This window comes from Citrus clementina, unplaced genomic scaffold (assembly GCF_000493195.1).
Source record: "Citrus clementina cultivar Clemenules unplaced genomic scaffold, Citrus_clementina_v1.0 scaffold_6, whole genome shotgun sequence".
NCBI lineage: Eukaryota > Viridiplantae > Streptophyta > Magnoliopsida > Sapindales > Rutaceae > Citrus > Citrus x clementina.
Window position 1 is genome coordinate 22,479,006 of NW_006262139.1, and position 7,187 is coordinate 22,486,192.

Genomic DNA, 7,187 nt, shown 5'->3' on the forward strand with positions numbered 1-7,187 from the left:
AGTTAAATATAAATATCCCAAACAAATAATAAAACTCTTCTTAAATATATTGATCGATTAGTTATATGTATATGTACCATCAATTTTTAGGAAACATGATATAATTAATGAATATATCATTTAAAAGTTAAATTAAACCAAATACCAAAAACAAACGTACTGCAATATTTATATACATACAGATGAGAAGACTGGAATGGGGAGGTAGCTCAAATAGATGAAATTTTTTTTACTAAAATTGATTACTTGGAAAGATCAACTATTGATTGATGAAACGGAGAGATTCTAGCTGGTCAAAGTAACTAGTGATGGTGGCGATGGTATTACTTTACTGCTGCCATGCCATGCATCATTGGCAGCAGATTCGATCGTGATAATTGCCATTAGAGGTATCATGACATGCGCGTGGTCTGATGTGATTAGCTCACCTTGATTACTTTTAAAAATTAATCTACCTGTCCGTGAAAGTGATATATATTTATTTGGTCGATATTAACATAACAGCGAAAAGCAGGTATCGTTTTTGGGAGTAATTTTTGTTGTTGTTGAACTCAGGGATATGTTTGGGTCACAAAAACATGATTCCGTTGCGAGCCAAGAAATCAAACCCGGGTCTCAGTCGGGTCTCATATACAGAAGATAATTACAGATGTTTCCATTCAGAAGTTAATGATTTTGGCAGCATTAATTTTGATGACATAAAACAGTGTTTTTGCTGTGTCAGATTCTTTTTGTGAAAAAAGAAAAAGAAAAAAATAGTAGGTAAATTTGTCATCAAAATACATGAAACTTGAATTATTGGAAGCATAAGTAATTTATCCGAGCCATTGTTGACAGCTATTTATGTGTACTACGTAAAACAGACCTGCAAGCACGACGTTATCTATAAACACAAATATTGCAGAAAAGATTTCAAATGGACTGTTAACCAATTTGTTGTACATAATAAATGATCAGCATATCATGTACACGACTTTGCTGCTTTTAGCGGGTAGATAAAAAATAAGAGGTTTATTGTTCCAACTTTATTCAGTGGAAAGAGAATTTTATAATAATAATAATAATAATAATAATAATAATAATAATAATAATAATAATAATTCTCTGACTATATTAATTTAAAGACAAGTTAATGGATTAAAAAAATATAATTTTTAATGTATTATAGAATCAAATACTTAGAGTGTGTATTTTTTATTGTTTAGTTTTTTTTTTTTAATTTTAATATAATATTAAGAAATTATTATATATAATAATTTTTTGTTCTGAAATTTTAAAGTGCGGAATAATTCAAAAAATCTTTAAAATTATGGAGTTTAATAGTATTATGAAATTAAGTTTTAAGATCGCACAATTTTAATGTTTTATTGAAAATTTTATTATATATATATGTGTGTGTATATATATGTATGTATGTATATATGCCTGCATGTATATATATATGTATACATGTATGTGTATGTATATGTTTTTGCAGAAAAAAACGTGGCTAAAAACCAACGATGCGAGTGCAACACATCAAGAATACGCAATGCTTTCTTTAGGGCTGATAGGGCATGGCCCCTAAATGATTCATAGCCAGAGATGGTGATGGGTTAATCATCAACTATCAAATCATCATAGCGACACAAACGGCCAAAGTCCTTCCATGGAACGGTCCTCATGCTGCCATGCACTTGACACACCCTTGTTTTGTCGTATTTTCATGACATATTGTTGTTATTGCAATTGACGTCTTCAAGCATGGAAAGTTGGCGGAACTTACTTGCTGGCTGAAAAATGGAGGCAATCCGGGGCTAAACCACTGACCACATATAACTTTAGAGGTCGATTAAGTTGGATCAGCTCAACGGTGAAGTATTGATAATTATTGCACGATCATAAAATAAATATTAAATATGCATTTATTATGATTCTAACGATTATCATCGGTATTTTATCATGACGTTAATCCAACTTATTAACCGTTGAAGTTTTAGGGAGTTGACCCTGGCCACTAAACCACTTCCAATTTAAAGAAAATTAGTAAAATAATGAATGGTGGAGATATTTTCACTCCATTGATTTTTTTAAAATTTATCTAATTTTCAAAATATAAGTAAAATAAATTCATATTATTTTTTAAATATAAAAATCAAACTGAAGTTTAGATAATTAATCCATTAAATTATTTTTATTATTTTTTATATTTAGGTATCTTTGACTATTGAGATTGCTTTAAAAAAAATTATTTGATTATTTTACCATTATAACATAAAATAACTAAATTATCCGAAGAAATATGAGCTCTTATATCTAATAGTTTAGGTACTTAATTTTTTTTATTAAATCTCAAAACTTCTTGTTTATCCAAAAACTTTAAGAATAACATGAACTAATTGTAATTATTTCATAAAAATGAGGAGGATTTACAAAATTTATGGTGAAAATATCACCGGCCAATAGTAATCTAAGATCAAATTTTACTTTGTTTGATATCAATTTTATATTGGCACCCTTAGTTTTCATATAATTTTGTTGAAGCCTATTATATTTAGTGGCTTATCGATTATAACCATATTACTGACCTACTCAATTTTATCCGTTTTATGTAATAGCTTAATCAAATAAGTCAAATACTGATTTCACTGCAGGAGGTAACTAATGAAAACTGAATATTTATAAAAACAACAGTGATATTCTTACAACATTTAGCACCACACTTAGAACCGAACGGCGCGTTTTGAGCTAAATATTAATTGTCCACACATATTACACACAACACATGCTGCTCACTCGTTGTTGACACAACACGCGCTGCTCACTCGTTGTTCCCACCACACGCTGCTCAGAACACATGTCAAAAATTGACTTGCAGCTTGAATCACCACAAGCCAATTCTCCCTCTCTCTCCCCTTTGTCGATTGCATCTCCCACATCACTAAAAGGCGTCTTTATTTGGCTGAATAAGCAAACAATCAGGTATCTTTTGGGTTGCAATTTTGGTTTTGGTAACAATCAGCAAAAGATCAAGTTGTTCGTATGCAACATATCATGTGTTAGGTTAAGTGTTAATCTTAAATGATTGTTCAAGGAATCCATGAAATGTACAAATCTTTATGTTAATTGCTTCACTGGTACAAGAGCACTCTTCTTTTACTTCACTCAAAATCAATCTAAATGCAATTACTAATCAATTTGAACTCATTTGCCAATACAAATCGATTACAAATGCAAACCTTGACCACAGATGCAATCACCACGAGCAACACAATTCCAGCTGAATCTTCACAAATTCAAGCCATAAATTTTCTAAATTTTCGAGATAAGGTTTGTGGAGAGACCCACGGAAAGAGAGAGAAAGCCGATAGTGAGAAGGGAGCACGGTGAGATTTGTCGTTGGTTGAGAGTGTGAGATTTGGTGTGAGATAAGAGGGAAAATGCGTGTGTGATGCATGAACTGTGGAGAATTTATATTTAGCTCAAAATGCACCGTTCGGTTCTAAATGTAGTACTAAATGTGGTAAGAACCTCATTTTCCTTATAAAAAGGAAGCTTTTCTCGGCCAATGCATCACCAAGGTGTTGGCTGCTCCTCTTCTTCATCCACCACGAACAAAGTCACGAACAAGTGTCTTTTGTCACATCACTTGTCGGGCACTCTTTATTTCTACAAGTGTCGTTAAGACACACTCTGTGGGGGCCCACTGTGATCTCCCTTGACTTCGAGCATCAATCATTCAGGGCCCCAGCAGTCCTTTGGAATCAGTAGTTTTTTTTTTTTTTTTTTTTTGAAAGGTTGGAATCAGTAGTTAGGAATCCATCATTACGCTAACTAAATTTTTGGACTCTTGCTATTTCATTAATAATGATGCTACAATTATAAAGATGACCCGGATGGGATGATACATTCATACATATCTATAGAAACTACCGAGTAAAGTGAAATCATAAAATAATTAGTGATCATTTAACCCAAAAATCTTGAGATATATCAAAACGATCCTCATGCTTTCAGAACATCCAAATCCATGGTTAGCTACTTACTTTTTGTGTCGTTTTTTTATTATGATGGAGATGGTGGAATTTGAATTCGTCGAGCTCCATTATGTTATTTATGGCACACTTTCGATATTATCTTCATTTTTTAGATCAAATAGTCATCAGTCACGTTGTTAATTAAGTTGTTTCATTAATTTATGACAACGAATCCCTGGGTTTTACGGAAACACTAAGACAAATTAATTAAGAAACATTAGGTTAGCCTCTCTCTATTCCAATCTCTGTTTAATGGTTGTGCCCTCCCGCTATCGGCATTCAATTTTCTTATCAACTTTCTCGGTAAAGGTCTTGTCAGTAAGTTACATATGTTGGCAAAAGTCTAGGTCCAAAAAGGAGGTAAGGATTTTATTGAGTATTGAATGAATAATTATTAAAATAAATAAATAAATAAAAATTTAAAATAATTACAACTATTGATTCAGTATTTTTAAAAAAATTAACTAAATTTAAAATAATTTTAACAATTGATTCAATACTCTAAAAAAGTTTAGCTCATTACTTAATTTTAATTCAAAGTTTCGATTCTAATTCATCCTTTTCAGGACGTTAATTACTTTTTGCATTGTCAGCATTTAGCTGCTTTAGTTTATGCTATAGTCCATTATCATCATAACTAAACTCATGCACAAGTAGGCTTAAGGCCTACATTAATTATTAAGCGACAATAACCATTCAATGCATGGCAGTGGTATGAAATCAAGAGAGAATCAATTTATTGAGTTATGTTGCACTTGCATAATTGTGGTGTCATATAAGGAGAGGTCAAGATTTCCTTAGTCAATTTAGAGTAATGTTGCACTAACATAGTTGAGTTTGGATACAAAATTTATATCCTCAATGATAAAGTCAGTTAACATCTAACATATGGTGTGGCGTGCATGTACATCATTCTAAACACAAACTATTCATCTCAACTATGTAATTATAATTATTGAAATTTATTAACAAAAAGAAAATCAGAGAAAATGATCGGAATTTCAAGATTTACTTTCAGTCAATGTCCCTACATAGAGCGAACCAAATGTGCGCAAAGTATATAAAGCGTATTATAATGGGCTGAAATTAATTAATGGATTACTGTTGATGCAGTGTCGGCTGACTTATGGTTGTGAACTTATGAACAACTCCCTGTTGTGAAAAGATCGATTTTATGTCTTTTCCAGTTTGGGTAAAGTATCATAGCAGATATGTGGACAGTATACTCGCACGTCTCCGTACTTACAGAACATCAAGTGTTGGACGATGAGTATAAGCACTATAAGTAGCCCTTGGAGGCTTTTGAACAAATTTAAACAGCTATCCGTACTTGATTTGTTATCAAACAATGTCGAGTTCTGTGGGGGTACTGAGAAAAGGGTCCTGGACTGTAAGAAGATAATCGTCTGAGAAAATGCGTTGAAATGTACGGAGAAGGAAAATGGCATCAAGTTCCTCTAAGAGCAGGTATACGTAAACATATCAATATGCATTAATGCATGAGATTTTGGTTATAATAAAAATTCTTATGAGTTTATTTTAATTTATTTGCAGGCTTGAACAGATGTAGAAAAAGCTGTAGACTGAGATGGTTGAATTATTTGAAGCCTAATATTAAGAGAGGCGAATTCGTAGCAGATGAAATTGATCTCATGATTAGGCTACACAAGCTTTTAGGCAACAGGCAAGAGCATATGTTATTATTATTATATTAAAATTTTAGAGGTTTTTACTTCTCTATGTACTCCTCTCTTACATAAATAAACGAAATCGAAGAATAATGTCTCCTATTGACGCGAGCTTAACTACTTACCTTGCCAAGATTTATTTATTTATTTATTTAATACGTGCATGTGCACAAGTATTCATTAGTTTTTTCTTCCCCCAATTGTTTGTTAACAATCTCATGTTATATTTATTCAGCTTAAAGATTTTTTTTTTTTTTTTCTGAAGGTTCTGTCTTCTGACTAGTATTGGGATGAACTTCAACCCTCGACAGGACTTTTAATACATTTATATTATATTATATTATATTATACACTATTAATTCCAAGAAAAAAAAAAACAAAGTGGCGATTGGCCAATAAATCAATTATGATGACATGTATGTCTATTAAATGTGAAATTAAATGTTCACATTTAATAAGATAAAACAAGAACCCATTATTCTTTCAGAGCAATACTTACTGTGTTATAATGGTCAATAATCTATACCATTGCCGCCTGCTTGTAGGTGGTCACTGATTGCTGCTAGACTTCCTGGAAGAACATCGAATGATGTGAAGAATTACTGGAATACCCACATTCGCAAAAAAAAATATTACCGATGCTAAGAAATTGAAACCGGAGGCCCCCAAAATCGCAAAACACAACGTAATAAAGCCTCGTCCTCGAACCTTCTGCAAGGACTTAACTTGGTTAAGGCCAAAGGTGACGGTTCTAGAAAACGTTCAAGTTCAATTGAAAGATAATATTAGCAATAAGCTGCCATCTCCAATAACAGTGGATCAGGCAGCACTCGAAAATGATGATATTAAGCGGTGGGAGACCCTGTTGGAAGAGAAAGTAGATGATGGAGGAAGCACTTACTGCTCCACCAGTGGAGAACACAATATAAGCCTAGGTGATGGAGGAAGCGCTTATTGCTCAGAACACAATACAAGCCTTTGTGCTGCATCAGAAGCGGGATGTTATAATGCTGGTGAAGTTGGACAATGTCAATGGAGTGATATTTCTTTCGATGCAGATCTTTGGAATATTCTTTAGTGCAAATTTAGGAAAATATTTATTCAAGAGTACGTATTTTCAATTATATCATGTTAAGTAGTAGCAAATAATTAATTTAGATTATCTAGTTATCAAATAATAAATCATCATGTTAAGAATTTTCTTTCGCATGCTACGACGTCCTTGCAAATTCCAGACCACTGTAAGTGTACGTAATTGTGTTTAAAGCCCGTGGTTGATTTTGGCTCTTTTAATTTGTATAATGCATTGCATGCTCTAAAGTCTAAATAACATTCATGACAACAAGGCATGCAGCATTGTCTTCAAGCTCTTTAATTAACGTTTTTCATTATATAAATGCCACAAATGTTCTCTGATACAATTATATATATATATGGCTAAATTAGAAAAAACAAAAATATAGAATATTAGGACAATTTCAAG

The 7,187-nt window shown here is 32.2% G+C and overlaps 1 pseudogene; it reads left to right on the top strand.

Moving 5' to 3' along the window:
* The first annotated feature begins 5,364 nt into the window (after window positions 1–5,364).
* LOC18039526 lies at window positions 5,365–6,782 on the top strand (annotated as a pseudogene).
* The last annotated feature ends 405 nt before the right edge of the window (window positions 6,783–7,187 follow it).